We start from the raw sequence: 15945 nt of genomic DNA on the forward strand, positions 1-15945 counted from the left end.
TAAAGCTGCAGCCATATGTTAAGAAATAAATATGTTTTTTTTTTTTTTTTAGTATGCAGACATACCAAGCAATGTTGATAGCATCAATGGAACTGCTGTGAGATTATATTTATGATCTCTTAAAATCACAGACGCAAAAACAAACACTTCCTTGCACACTTTGCAAACTAAACCTCAGACTTACAACTTTGCCCCATGACCTAACACAGAAACAAAAACCGCATCTGAGGTTTTAGCACTTGCCTCATTAAAACGCATTTTTATTCATGTTGTTCTTGCAACCTTTCAAGGCTGAATTTGTCTTTTAATCCACCCTCAGCCCCTTTTATCTCTCACACTGCTCTCTCTTTCAAGCCCACGTGGCCAGTGTCAACAGGAGGTGGGTCTTGGCAGACACATGAAGCAAACTATGCTGTCTGTCTGTATGCAGGCTGGAGAGTTGTCTTACACCCCACTAAAAAAATGAGCCAGCCAGCCAGGCAAGGCATGCCAAAATAAGACACAGCCGTTGGAATTGAGCACATTGCTCAACTGGTCGGGCTCCAAACTCTGGCCACATCTGATTGTTACTGTAATGCTCTCAAAAATGAGTGCTGTTACACCAAAGGGGAACTCCTGTAACCTACGGCAGAGGAAGAAAGAAAATGAAAGAAGGAAGTCAAGATAGATAGAGTGAAAAGGGAGGGAAAACCCCCTGAGTCACTTGGCTTCCTGTCTGAGAAAAGGAAGGGGGTGGAGGTACTACAGTCAGACCGTTGAGACCAGTGCAATATTCAACATATAGTGCACTGGGGTGGAGTCCTGTCCTGCTCACTGAATCCACTCCAGTGCTTTAGGGTAGCCATCATACTGTTCACTATTGTGTGCGGCTGAGGGAAGAAGAAAAAAAGAGGAGGGAGCAGAGGGGGGAAAGAAAACCTGTCTCTTTGTGTGGGAAGGACTCAGCAGGAAAAGTGATTTTGTGATTATTTGAGTTTGCCAGCAAAGCAAGGCTCTTCCCCCTGACCTGCAACAACATCTTGTCCACTCTGCGTGCCTCTGCTGCCTTACACTAGAGCCACATATGAGTGTGCTTCTCAAGCCGGCAAACAGCGACACCCGGGCTTCTCCTGATGATGAGAGTCGACGTCAGAGTGGTTTCCATGAATATTGATGTGGAGGATAGTCTGTTTCATAGAAGAACAGAAGGAGGCAAGATGGCTGCCCTTTAGGATTTGTTAAAGAGGAGATCCAGACGGTTTGTTGGAATTTCTACAAAGTGGAGGGACATAAAAAGGAGGTAAGACTTTTCTCAGTGGGTTAATACTCTTATCCTGATCCCTTTTAACCTTGGGTGTATTTTTGGTGTTTTTTTGTATCAGGAGAGGTGTAGCAAATGTCCCCCACCGTAAAACCAAGAGCCAACATAATAAGGAGGGGATATTAGATAAAGCTACTCCAACATGGCTGACGATTTTCTTTCTTTCTTTTTTTTTTGCCAGCTAAAATGGAAAGACACCTCTGTTTTCTTGTGTGTTCAATGTTCACTCAACATTCTTGCTGCTTTTGAGTGCATCATAGAAAATGGTGCACTTAGTCTGCTTGTTCAAGAGTTTTTCTTAAAGCATAATGTAAATGCCTGTATAGTGCTGTCTTTCTTTGCTTAACATTTCAACCTTGCTTTTTCTTGTAAGGCACATATTATTAAAGGTGTGTGTGAGTATGTTATATGTGTGTTATTGTATGAGTGCATTTGTTTTAAGAGAGGAAACACATTTTTTACATTTTTGTGTAATTAATGGCTATTACAGAAAGATAGTATTTTTCTTTAAATACGTTCAGATGTTTAGTAGTATTGTATCTGTGGCTTTTTACTTCCATATCCATAGCTGTGTAAGTGTTTGTTTGTGTTGTTCAGGAGGGAGACTATATGTAGGAGAGTAAAAGTCTAACCTGGACATGTCCAGCAGTAAGAGCACAGCAGTGCAATAGCTTCTGGCTTTGTGTATCTTTGTGAATCAGCTTTCATTGCTTTCACCACTGAATGACAAGAGGAGACCAAAGCAAAATCCTAAGGAGAAGCAAAAGAGATTAGAATAGTAGTGGCAGAGTGTAGTGAAGGCAGACAAGGTCAGAAAGCTCTGAAGGAACTGAAACTCAATCCTACTGCACCATTAACTGGTGGAACAAGAATGGTAATTCTGTAGCAGGTTTTTCTTTTTTTTTTTTTTTCTCTACTCTGAGGCTAAACAAGGGATGTGTTCTTTTGGAAACAGAGCTGTTGGTAAATAGATTGTTGACATTACAAAGAGGAATGTGTTTCTCTGTGTAATGTATAATCTTTTTTTTATAGGAATTACTTTAGAATAGCAGCATGGTGACTTAATACTGGATACCAGAAATAAACTACAATGATAGAGTGATAGCAGTGATGTAATCACCCATATAACCTGTCAGTTGAGGGTTATGTGTGAGAATGTGTACACTTTAGAAATGCAGTAGTTAAACACATGATGATATGTAAATTCAGATTCGTTATAGGACATTAGGGCTCATCCCATTTAGCAAATTGCTAATTTGTTGTTAGTTTTTTTTCTGAATCCACTAAGTGCTACTTCAAGATTAACATCTGAATGACCCATTAGAATATAACTGATCTCCCTCAGGTTTGTGTATTGGGTTTGTGTATTCTAGTGACTACAGTCGTAATGTAGCTACAGCATGGCCTCAGGTAAAAAGCAAAATAAAGGCCTTGCCTGGAAGGTGGAGAATAATGACTGACCTTTAATTGGGCATTGTAGCTTAACAGTGTGGGCTGTCCACAGGAGCAATGCAGGATTGAAGTTTTACTTCAAATCAATGCTGAAGTTTTCTGAAACTTCAACTGAATATTGACATGGTGAAATGAGTGACATTTACAGAGTGAAATGCATGCATAAAAAAAAGGGTGAAGTCTAAATGAAGTCAGATGCTTGTGAAAGGATAACGATGGAAAAAAAAAAGAGTAACGTTATCCTCTAACAGCCAAATGTTCCCTTTCCATGTTTGAATTAAGCGTTTATTCTAAAATGCTTATGTTTACATGTTGCATTCCTGTGGATGCCTGCAGAGTGTGTAGCCTTTACACAACACACACTCAACCCTAAAAAAAAAGTATCTGCTTGTAAGTGAAAGAGAATCCCATTTATACTCCTCGTGAAGTGTCAGGAAACTTTTGTACCAACAATGGTGGTGAGCCCCTCTGACGCAATGGCATGACAGTGTTTTGATATGGCAAGCATGGTCATTGACTCTGTAGTGTCAACACCAGTGCTTAAGCAGTGCTGTTCTCCATAGTGGTCATAAAGTATGTTGTGACTGCGTGAGATCAGGTGATCCACGCTTTTGTGTGTGTGTGTGTGTGTGTGCAGACATGTTTGGGTGTGTGTGCGTGTGTTGTGATCCCATTGCCCCATTCATAATGTAGATAATGTTTCGTCTAAACGACCAGATTAGGTCATACCAGTTGGATTTTTGTGGTTTTTATTTACCGTACCATAGAGATAACATTTGTAAGATTCTTCTCTGAACAGCTCAAACTAGGTCACAATGCAGTTCAGTAGCTTGTGTATCAAGTAGACTATTTTTGATTCCTCTATTTATTTTGACTACTCCTTAAGCAGATTCAGCATCACATTCCACTCTATATCTACTGCATATCTAGATCTTTGGATGGATTGCATCTAACCCAATTTACTGCATACTCCTGAAAGCACATTATTACTGGTTGTCATAGTTTGGATGTACAATTTGTGTTCCCCTTTGTGTTCATTTGCACTGTATGCAGGATTTACACATGCTAATCCTGACCTGCATATAATAAAATAGAAAAAATTTAAAAAAAAGCACAATCTTACTGGAGGTGTTTTCATGAGACTCTGCATGGCTGCTGTTACATCAGCAGCTGAAAAGGCACCAGAGCATTAATGGGTCTATAAGGAGGCTGAGTGGGGGAAGGGCCAGATAGATCAATCACATGCACATAGCTTCTCTCATCTATCCACACCTACAGATAAAGCCGTGCGGTTGGACTGCTCCTTCGTCATGGCTGTAAGTCCCCTTTATGTCACTCCCAGGGGAAAGACAATATCACCTTTGGGAAGAATGTCTGGTTGCCGTAGCGTTCCACAACAATGCTGTCCACTTACAATACCCAAGCCCTTACCCAAGCTCTCACCTCTGACCCTCTGTCCAGCCCACGCATCATATTTCCAGCCAGGGGCTGCTGCACAAATGACACAGAGAAACAGGCCCAGTGGCAGGCAAGACATTTTAGATTGCACTACCTGGCTGGCTGGTTGGTCATAGCTCTCGACTGCTTTCCTGAGACAAAATGGCGAGATACTGAGTGTTGTATTGATTTCTACAATATTGATTTCCCTCCTGTCTGCAATTGGGGGTTGTTTTTCTATAGGGAGCAAGGGAGAAGCAGCAAAACCACAATCAGTTGTTTCTGCAATGGAATCTGGGTGTGATAATGTTGTCACTGTTTTACACAGATTTTTATACATTTACCATTAATAATGCACAGCTGTGTGAGTTTTCTTGTAATGAAAGCCAAGCAGCACTGAAAAATGTGCAAAAGAAAAAAAAAGTGGGTTTACTGGATAAGGTTGAATGGTGTTTATCTCAACCATGCCTTTGGAGTTTCGATGGAGAATGTTTAAATACAGACTATTTGCATGAACCATTTACTGGACAGTCATCCATGCTGCATGCACTGATCAGTATCAAATGCTCTTTTGACTTGTGAATCATTTCTTTTTGTACGGGTCATTGTGAGTTTGAGAGAGTTACGTGCTTGTCTTCTCCGAAAAGGACTTAAAAGAATGTCTATTAACTGAAGCCATATCACAAAAATAATTGCCAAACCAGATCCACCCAACACCCCAATAAGAATCTCAGCTTTCTTTCCCATGAAGGTCCTACCTTGTTATAAAGACTATGATGTAATTATGGCTTGGGAGTGGTTTATTGGTCATCGTTGGAAATGTGCAGTAGTTATAATGCTTTTATGAGTCTGCAATAGAAAAATGTTATCAGTGACTGCCACACCAGACAAACTGTGAATCCCAAATACGACTTGTGGCCTTCTTTTTCCACGAGGCTGCACGTTGTTAACCGGCTGAGGCGTAATTATGGAGTGAGAGTGATAAGGCTCTGTTTGAGTGGCACAGGGCCGGAGGGAGTGTTGCTGGCCCTGTGAGCATGTATCGATGTCAGGGTTTACCTCAGGGGTGAGACAGCGAGGGCAGCGACTCAAAACCTTCCTCCACGTGAGCACATGCACATGGCCGCTCTGTTTACAAACACTATCCTGGCATTCCGCAGAGAGAGAGGCAAGTGAGATGTTACGTAACCGCCCCAAAGCGAATAGCATCTCTTCCCGCTTCTCGCCGGCACGCTCCTCCTATGCTTGGAAAATCTTCTTGGATGCTGTTTTCGCCGGTTCCGCTACCAGAAGTTAAGCATAGAAAAAAGAAACGAAAAAAGAGCCAGAGCCACAACAGCGCCTGTGCTCGAGAACGTGGCGAGAGTGAGAGCCGGCCTTTTCTTATGTTGATGCCACTTTAATAGCGAATAGCTCCTGCGAAGGTGAATGCCCTAACAGTGGCAAATCAGGAGAGTTAACTGGCTGTAAACTTTCCTGTGAAATCAGATGATTTCATAATCTCCCTTTAAAGTTCCAGCTTTTAGGTAATCTTTTAAGACCAAAATTACAATATTGGTAATGTTTCATGGACAGTGTCATCAGAAAACTCAATGCATGTAGTACATACAAACACCTAAATGTACCCAGACATTGGCAAAGACACATTTTACTCTATAGAGACACTTTCCATCGTTGCACTGCTTTACATGATTTATTTCATTGTTGAGAAAACTTGCTTTGACAAGAATCCAGGGCTGATTGTAGTAGTAAAAATAATCTTTTGTGAATGTAAGTGCAATTGAAATAGAGCTAGAGTTCTTGGGAGGTAAAAAAAAAATATTCATCTATCAGTCAACAAGTTGAACAGTTGCAGACAAAAAAATGTTGGTGTTTCAGTGTTGGAGAGTGGAAAATGCCTCTTTACCAACCATGAGGTGGCTTTTCAAACAAGGCCATGAGGTAGCAAACTGGCCGTCAATATGCCTTAGAAATCTTGAAAAGTGACTTAACCTCATGCTAGGATCTGACCCTTGGTAAGACTCTAATGTCAAAATGTATAGAGGTCAGTCAGTTCCACTTAAATCAATTCTGTCACAATGAGGAACCTTTTCAAGAGGTCTAATCCTGAAAGGTTCATTGGGAAAAAGTTTGTTTTCAGGACAATATAACTCATCAGAATTCATCCTCTGTCAAAAAAAATGGCTAGTCTAGATCAATATCTGAAATGCAATTTCTATAGCTAATGCCTCCATCACATGACATGCAAAGCTTTGTCATGATAGCGCAATCTCAAAGGGGTCCATGGTGATCCAAACAACTGCTTCTGATGGCTGTTTGTCCCTCTCTAAAATGGCTGTCAGATATGGACGTTGTTACTGATAGGAGCTGTCATTGAAAAGGTTAGGCCTCATGGACCCCTGTTGTCTACACAAGGAGCACAAAGACAGACAGCTGGTCCTGAATGTCATTTAGAAGCGTAACCCTACCAAAGGCTTTGAATGACATCACTAACTATTTCTGAGGGCTTCAAGTGGCTCAGGCTCAATATTAGGTTTCCTAAGTGGAATGTACGAGCGCAGCAGCTGGTGTCTTTCCGAGTTGGACTGCTCAATGACAATCTGGCTGGTTTTGCGTCCATATATGTATTTGTATTGGGAAAGTCTCAAAATCTGATTTTAGCTCTGGGTCTGAATGAATAGAGACTCCTGGATGGGATGATAGCCAGCATTCACAAACAGTTTACATTCATTCAGTTTGCAATACCAGCTTTCCAACCAAAATAACAATTGTCCAGAAAAGGTTTGTACAAATACAGTTTCCTGTGCAGTAAAAACGCCAATCTGCATGGCAGAACTTGACTGATTATTCCTGAAGCACAGCCATATTTGAATAACATATTTTGTCTTTAAGGGAACACTAAAACAATACACAGATCTAATAGTTGCTGATGAATTGCTGAGTGTGAGAAATGCGGTGAAGGGTTTATAGCCTACGTCCTTACAGTGAAGCCATGAATCACAGAAAATATCCCTCACTCAGAAGGATTTGTGATTTCTATTCAATGAGAGTCACGTGCCTCACACTCAGTGGAGGGAAAGAGGGCGCTTAGCAACAGCGGCTTAGGTCAGGCTGCTTAGAAACCAATGAGGGAAAGAATATCACTATGTTCACTTTCCAGATGACAAAAGAGCTCATAGCAAATTTTTCTCATTCAAAATTATTCCAGGCACTGCTACAATATATGTTTGCCTTCACATGTGATGAATAGGAGGGGAAAGAAAGTAGTGATTGCCAAACCTGCATGGCTTTTTGTTTACAATGAACCCCCTATATGTACCTCAGTCTTCCATAAAACTGAAATCTGCCCTGGTATGGAGCCCATTTAGAATTCCTTCACTGCCATGTTGTGTGCCATGTTTAAATATCCCTCCTACAATAATGTTTCCCTTTGCTCTGTTTACTGTTCACCTCCGCTTCCTGTTTAACTGGAAGTTGGTCTGGATCTGGATCATGCAAACAGAGAGGAATTATTTGCTAAATAAATGTGCCTGTGAGTTAATCACATGCCAAGACTTGCAAGCTGGAGGGCGACCTGAGGAAACATGGGAATCAGCGTTGGTACATCGCTTTGTGGATGGGTTTTCCAGTGTAGTGGATGACAAGATGACTAAAGACGAAAACTTCAATATTAAGTCTTTCTTCCCTTTACTACTTCACTAATACACAATACAATACAATTAGTGCAACCATAATTCAGAAGACAGTGGGCTGTGTTGATCTGCACAAGTGCAAATGTAGGTTTCTGAATATGTGGCGCTATTGATTTACTGGCAGGATCAATGCATAAAGCACATGTGCACACCACAGCAAAGCAACCTAGTCTGCAGTCAGCCATGCTGGGGTAATGTTTAGACCAGATGGGCTTTGGAGTGCTCATAAGATGGTCGCCATGGCTACCATCTACTCTGAAAGAAATTAACTTTGCTCTGCACACAGTTCATCAAGTTAGTCAGATATATTGACTGTTGCATAGACAAGGGTTTGGAGGGCAAAAAGGGACAGGCTGCTTGGAAGGAAAAGTCAGGATTGTGAGGGTTTGGGGGGGCAGCTTAGTGGGTTTGTACGCTCAGAAGATCCACCCAACACCCCAACAAGAATGCCAGATTTCCACCCGTTTCTTCATTAGAGGCTCCATGTGATGCAGCTTGAAGGTACAGGGAAAAGGTTTAGACTCTGTGCGTAAACTTTGCACAGAGTTTCTTCTCAGGCGGTGCTGATTAAACAGGAAAAATCCAAGACTAACAGGTTCCTGAAGTCAGATCTGGGCTAATGTTCAACTGCTCTCTACTATCAGGGTTGACCTTTTCTAGGAAACATTCTACACTGACATGAATATAAAGGCCTCTGAGCTAAGGCACTGTTTCACTGGAAGAGTTTATATTTACAGCAAAACTGCTGGTTAATAGATATGATCTCTGACAACACTGTAGCCCTTTATCAGCAGTCACTTGGAAAGTTTCAGTATTAGTCAAATTATTATATTTCTGCGTTAAAACAAAAAAAATAATGAAAGAAATACATTACTGTTCAGCCTTTCATTAGGCTTTTAAGCAGATGTTCCAGAAAAACACAAAAATGAATTAAGGAGACCAGGTGTAGTAGCACATGACAGCACGATGTTTTGTGTGTAATTGTTGTGAGTGCAGTTGTGAGTACCTGCTAAACAAGTTGTATCAGAAATGTACAGAGGTGGGGTTTATCCCTTACAACAAAAGCTGTTGAGTTATTCATACCAATGCTATGTCAATTTGTCATGTCTCATGTTCAGTGATATAATGTGTGCTAATATACAAATTCTGAGTCACTTCTTTGAACTTCTGTATCTAATTCAAAGGTTATGAAGGACTTGTCTGTTAGTCTCTGGATCCGCAATGTGGACTGTCTCAAGTAACAACTGTCAGCAGTTCAGCCAGTTCAACCTCTGCCATGAAAACTAGACTCAACAAAACAAAACCAGCCATGTCCTCGGGTCCTTTATAGGTTGCTACAAATCACCTACTCCTACGTTCCTCAGAGGAGAACCCTGTGGCTCTTTACGAGTAAATATATTTTATGTCTTGCTCACCGCTTACTGAGCTCCACAAAGACAAAGCCCACTGAACCCAGTACATCTTTATCAAACAATCCTGGAATTAGAGTTGACACCGATCTTAATTATAGCTAATGAGCACTTAGATGTGGCTTATTATCATGGTTCCAGATAATCTCTCCCATCTTTTCCCTCTCTTGGTTTATTATTTTAACTTAGGGCAGGTACCAGCTTACCAAATAAGTATGGCACTTCTTACTGTTGTGTCTTTAGATTCAGTTGCTGGAGGTTTCAGCTTCACATTCCATCTGGATCATTTTAGACTTTGTGAATCATGTAGTTAAAAAGTAGTTGTTGTAGTTATTATTGCATCATCTTGATACTAGGGTATGCAGTCATCATTGTCAAAATAAAATCAAAGAAGGCAAAGAGACAAAAAAGCTGTGGAGGCACAAAGACTGCAGTAGGAATCTCCACGAGTCGGCCACATCTGTCTTGCATTAGACATAAAGAACAATGTAGATTGTACAGATTCCTTTTTCTTGTGGAGGGGGAGGAGGAGGCTCTCTAGGGAAGAAATTACTAACAAAAGTGTACGTCCTCTGCGTTTCTGTGGTAATCTATTAATCTTGTCTTCAGATTCAAAGAACAAAATCAAGATGCCAAATAGAATTTACATGTACTTGTGTACATTTATCACTGAAAACCCCACAGCACTTTGGAAAAAGGGCCTTGAAAATAAGACTAGATTGCTACATGGTGTGAATATGACTGATACAATGCATCCCATTCAGATGTAAGGAGATTTTCACATGCTACTTAATTGAAAGACAGAGTAGTTTGTTCATTGGGATTTAATTTCTCAGAGAGCTGATTTACCTGCAGAGCTGCACTGATTTTGGTCAGTCAATGAGGGAGAAGAAAGGGGAAAGAGAAGTGGGAAGAAAAACGGAGGTCTGTTGCTCCTGTCATGTTATGCAGCCATCATTGCATCACACAACTTAGTGATTAGCCCACAGTGAGCATCAACAGGAAACTGCACTGCTCTACCTGACAGAAAATCTAGACCTGAGGATGTACAGTGCAAAGTCAGGTTCCTCATGCAGCAACCTTTGTTTTCATTAATGAAACCAACATGAATCAGATCCTCAAGCCTCTGCATTCCTGGTAATACCCCACACATGTATCTGCATTGATTAGGTTACCAATACAAAAGATCACCACATCTTAATGTCAAACAGAAGCCCCAAACATGAGGCAGACGAGATGGACCAACTGTTAGGGACATAAAGCTTTATGCATATCAATAAAAGCTGGTGCACAGGCATGGTCTAAAACTGTGCCTACACCTTAACATGTCAGAATACCTTGCAGTTTAAAAGCAATACTTGGACATTCTGGAAAATGTGCTTGTTTCTATTTCTTTAGTGTCCAAGAATTAGATGAGAAGATTGATACCACCTTGATGTCTGTACGGTAAACATGGCGCCACAGCCAGCAGCCAGTTAGCCTAGCTTAGCACAAAGACTGGAAAAAGGTGAGAGCAACTAGCCTGGCTTTGTAACCAAACTTATCAGTTCCTCTAAAGCTCATTAATGAATAGGTTATGTCTTGCTTCTTTAATCCATACAAAAATCTAACATTGAAACAGTTTTATATTTAGAGTACAGGCATGAGAGTGGCATTGTTCTCATGTAACGCACAGCATGTAAGCAAACAAGCATATTTCCCAAAATGTTTTCCTTTAAGGGAAAAGAGAAAGATGTGTCGCTCTGATCTGACAAAAGAGGAAATGGCGGGACGGCGCAGAGCTCTGACAAATGTGTGTGGTCGACTTTTATCTTGGTTTTTTGTTCCGGATTTTACTTTCATGTTTAATTTGTTTAGATATTTCCTCTATCCCTGTTGGCTGGAGTGCTATCACAGTGTAGGCGCCACACGTTGCTAAGGTTCTTCATGTGACAAAAAGCACTGCAAAGAAAATGTTACAATGATCTGCCAAGAATGTAAATTTGGAGGATTATAGAAATGAGTGAAGACAGGGGGGCTTCTGTTTCTTATGCAGGGTGGAGGGTATCCTACTTTCAGACTGATAAGAAGAAAGAAAGAGAGAGAAAGCCCCAGCAACCATGTATTGTGCATTGTACACACTGCATGAGTGTGCCATGTGACATAAATCACAAGTGTTTAGGTGCCTGACTGCGAGGCTCTGTGAGATCCAGAACATGAATAAACATCTGTCCTACGGTGCCTGATCATTTGACCGTTAGTAACACTTTACTTCACATCGTGCTTTATGACATGGTGCGTTACGACCTTCCAGACTTTCCAGGCAAACCCCTTTAACTTTTCCCCAAAACTCTCCAGTGGAGTCAACCCCCTCCATTCATGGAGCCAGCCATGTGTCATGAACTGTCATAATTCAAAAAGCCTAGACAGATGTCAAAAGGAATAATCAAACGATGTCTTAAATAGGGCAAATGCATTTGATTAAGAGTCCTCTTGTCTTTGTCGAGAGAGCTGTTTCAGGCTGTTTAATGATCTTTCATTACAGACTAGACCTATTACACATAGTTTGACAACAGCAGAAATACAGTCTGATTATCTTTAAGAGCTTGTGTACTGTTTTTGAGTCTAGATCTCTGTTGTTTACGCTCCGTAAACAACAGAGATCTAGCTGGAGTACAGAGTTGTGAAAATGTTGTCAGAGGTCATGAGGTTTACAGAGCAGTGAGTCCAGCTCTATATTTGCTGGAGGGATTTGAAACACTGTAGAATGCAAGTCATCTGACCTAATTAGACTGGTAGGGGTTGCTAAGGATGAAGTTTCACTCACAGCTCTGCTGCATGCAATCTGAACTGTCTAACTCCAGTCTGTCAACATATACAGCCATTACAACATTACCAAAACTGATGTTACAAACAAGGACTTGGTTTTACCATGTCATGACTTGCCTTTATGTTTGTTTATATAAGATATGAGAGGTTAGTTCATCTCTAAAATCTAAGTAAGGGCTCCAATGAGGTTCATACATTCTACATTCATTTTCTGCTTTTGGTGAATTTATTTTGTACCATGTTCAAGTGTTACATACATTACATATGTATAGTCTGGGGCATTAAATACACTAGAAAATGTTCAAAAGCATTTCACCAGTAGAAGTAACTCTACTTTTAAGAAATTCTTACCAGTAAACCGATTTTCATTATGTATTGATATTTTCATTTACAATTAAATTAAAGTCTGAGTTTTATGAAACAAATATCAAGACTGGATTTCACTTTTCATCAGTACATTATCAATACTATCAGTTGTGTTTTAATGCTTATAGTTAATAAAACAGGTAGCAATGCTGTTGGCTAAGTGACTAGCTAAAGTTCTCGTAGCAAGTGATAGTTGCTACTCACTATAAATATCGGACAAGTTGATAATTAACTGTTAATACTGACTGTTGTCAAGCTCAGCTGGGTGAATGTTATATGCTTTGATGTTGTATGGCTTAGCATTGAGTTATAGTACTTATAGTTACAGTTTTAGTAGTTAAGTTACAGTTTGTAAAAGTCATAATATTCAGTCAAGTGATATTAGGATGAGTATTAGTATAGAACACATTTCATGAGGCATATGGGTTTCACCTTTAGTAAGTGCTCTGAAAATTTATGGTGTCTGGACTCGATGCATGCTCCATGTTCTTATCTTTCAAACAGGAAAATGCAAATGGGCCTGTTTCACCAAAGAAAAGGAAATGTACACTTGAGATTATGGCTTATTCTTGTGACTATTCTGCAAAACAGCGGTGTGGCTCGGCAAGTGGGTGTTTGATTTACAGGGCTGCCCTACATCTCCCTGCTCTCTCCCTTCGACAACAGGGCTCCTTAGCCCAGCTGCCTAGGTCTCAACCTGAAAGTGCAGAGACCTGAGTCTCCCAGCAGCTGTCGTTAGTGGTGAATGTCACATACGGCTGCCAAGTCACGCCAAATAGACCCCATCTACTATGGCAGCTCTCATATTTCACTGGCTCTCTCTGGAAATAACAAAAAACACAGTGCGAGGCCAGTGCATTAAGCTTTGTTACACTAGTGTTATAAAGACAATGCCTTGTGCTACTGGAGGAGATGAGGATAAATATCCATAGTACCTATGATTTGTGGCTCTTTTTTTTTTTTTTACATTCCAGTTATTCTATTATGGACAAGAAGATGATATTTTAGCAAGCCAGTGGACAAACTGAAACAAGTTGCATGTGCTTGGATTCGGTAAAGCAAAGCTACATTAAAAACAATACACTTAATTGTTAAAATATGGCTCCACTGTCATGTGCATTAACTGCTGCCCTTAAATGACTCTTGTGCAAACTGTGTCCATTGTTTTACAACACTGATCACACTGTGTCCATGAGTCCATCCTTGCCCCCGGGCTTCAGAGCACTAAAGCAACTGACCGGCTGTTAATGCCAGCAAATACATAGCTTAGCATAGGCAGTAACTCTGGGCAATGACTGTCTAGATTTCTACAACAGCACTTAGCAGTCAGGTTCATAACTACACAGACTAGATGACAGGCTGAACAGGAGGGAAGTAGATAGAAGTACAGAGGAACCTGAAGCATAATTACAGGGCAGAGGATTGTAGGTGAGGCTGTGGGAGAGAGAGGGAAACCAAACAAAAAGCACACAGAGACAAAGAAACTGACATCTGGAGGGAAAGGAAGCTTTGTTAAGGAATCCAGTTCAAGCCAAGCAAGTTGAGTTATATCATAAACTGAAACAGAGTGCTCATTTCCCTGGTGGACATTAGCTACTAGAAAGAAAACCAAAATAGATCAAAGCTTTATAACTTCCAGCAGACATCCCACTAAAGTCACTGCAGCGCGGTGCCTCTGGTTTAGTTTAGTGCCCTGCTTCCGGAGCAAAAATAGATCTCTCTGTGAATCTAATAAATAATGAAGAGAATTCAGCCTACTACTCCAAATGTCTTTAAACAAGCACATTCAATTCACACTTATATTGCATAATTGGTGTGAGTGTTTGTACGCGTACAGGCGCGCACACACTCAGCTGGGATCTCTGGCTTTGTTCTGGGTTTGCAAAGATTTTTTTTTTTTTTTTTTTTGTTGTCAGTGTGGGTGTATCCAACTGTGACAAGCTGCTAGGCTCCGTTCGGTCCTTTGTAAACCCTGGAGTGTCCCCATAGGAATGGAGCTGCACTGAGAGCAGCTTAGCACCAGTGCTCACCTCTTGACTTAGTTACTGATAGTTACTGATTTACAGACTGCACTGAGAGCCAGACAAAACAAAGGAGCTGGTCACATGGGCTTGGGAAGTGTTATTCACGCGCTTATCTTACTGTTAGGTTTTCAGGGATCGGATGCTTTATATGTGACAGACTGCAAAAAAGGTGGGAGCATTAGTTTTTCTCAAACCAAACTGTGTTAAAATGATTCTCCCATAGTGTGTTAAGAGTTGTTAAGTATTTTTAGTTAGTATTTAAGCGGATATTATAAATCCAGGGGGAAATATAGGCAAATGGAAAACATATACACATTGTTAATCATTGTCAGTTGTTTTCCTGGTCAGTTTGCAGCTTCCATATAGATTGAAATTGTTAAATTAAGCTGTAACTCTATGCACTAAATTCAGAGCTGCACAGAAAGCAATGCTAATTCAAAGAGCACATTATAAAATTAGCAGATCTGCTACTGACATCCAAACATCACATTGTATGAATAAAGATGCATTATGCAAAGACCATATGCCATTCATCCAATGGAGCCTTGCACATTGCACAACTGCCAATGTGGTTTTTGCTTACCCATTTGTCAAAATAACACATTTCAATTTTAATAACTTTGACATAATCATAAAGAGGCTCTGTGTCACTTCTGATTACAATGCCGGTGCTGGTATCCCGCTGTGGCATTTTACATCCGTCTGTGTCTGACAGCAGCAGAAAGGAGATTAGTTCTGCAACTTGTTGCCCAAGCAGCTCGAGACGTTTCATCTTCAGTTTCCAGCACTCTCTCAGTATAACTTTCAAATTTATGAATAGTTTTATTCATAGAATTTACGGTTTAAACTTGCCTATTTTATAATAGTCATTTTATGTGAGTTGTCAGTGACAGTGGAGTCACATTTCATTACAAAAGACATTACACAGGGGAGTTTAGAGGCATGTTTTTTAGATCAGTCATGAACCAAATCATTTTATGTATGTAATCTTTTTAATGATGTAAATTCTGAAACAATGACATATACAGTATGGTTTTCATTACCGCTATCTGTTTAATGGTAGATGCATAGTAGCTCTATTTAAGTGATGTGTCAACAGCTTATGACTTCTGTTGTGTTTCCCATTTTGTTGCGGTTTAGATACTATTTCTCCTGTCTTCTGTTTTACGACAACCTTTCAAATTGGATAGGACAACAGCAGGATAATGGCATCAAGCTAACAAGGCAATTTTCCTACAAGAAAAATTCGATGTTTGGGATGCAAGATGCCAACTTTTCATCCATCACAGATGAAAAGACAGCTTTCAGGCTCTTTTTTGCAGCCATTGACCTGAGAGCTGTCTTTGTTTCCAGTGTGGTGCTTCCCTCTTCCACCTGCAAACAGGCAGCTGGCTTCTCTGTTGTGACAAAGGTGGGAGCTTCCAGACAGCCGTGTAACAGCTTGGCTCGTTAGTGGG

The 15945-nt window shown here is 40.5% G+C and overlaps 1 protein-coding gene across 1 annotated transcript in view; it reads left to right on the plus strand.

Moving 5' to 3' along the window:
* The first annotated feature begins 851 nt into the window (after nucleotides 1-851).
* tet2 (tet methylcytosine dioxygenase 2) overlaps nucleotides 852-15945 on the plus strand; it is a 28903-nt gene continuing 13809 nt past the window's right edge. The window contains exon 1 of the mRNA XM_071503405.1: nucleotides 852-1279. The gene's annotated coding sequence lies outside the window, so the exon portion shown is untranslated. The remainder of the gene's footprint in view (nucleotides 1280-15945) is intronic.

The sequence above is a fragment of the Trachinotus anak genome, unplaced genomic scaffold, assembly GCF_046630095.1.
Source record: "Trachinotus anak isolate AG129_WGS33_773 ecotype Australia unplaced genomic scaffold, CSIRO_AGI_Tana_v1 ptg000019l, whole genome shotgun sequence".
NCBI lineage: Eukaryota > Metazoa > Chordata > Actinopteri > Carangiformes > Carangidae > Trachinotus > Trachinotus anak.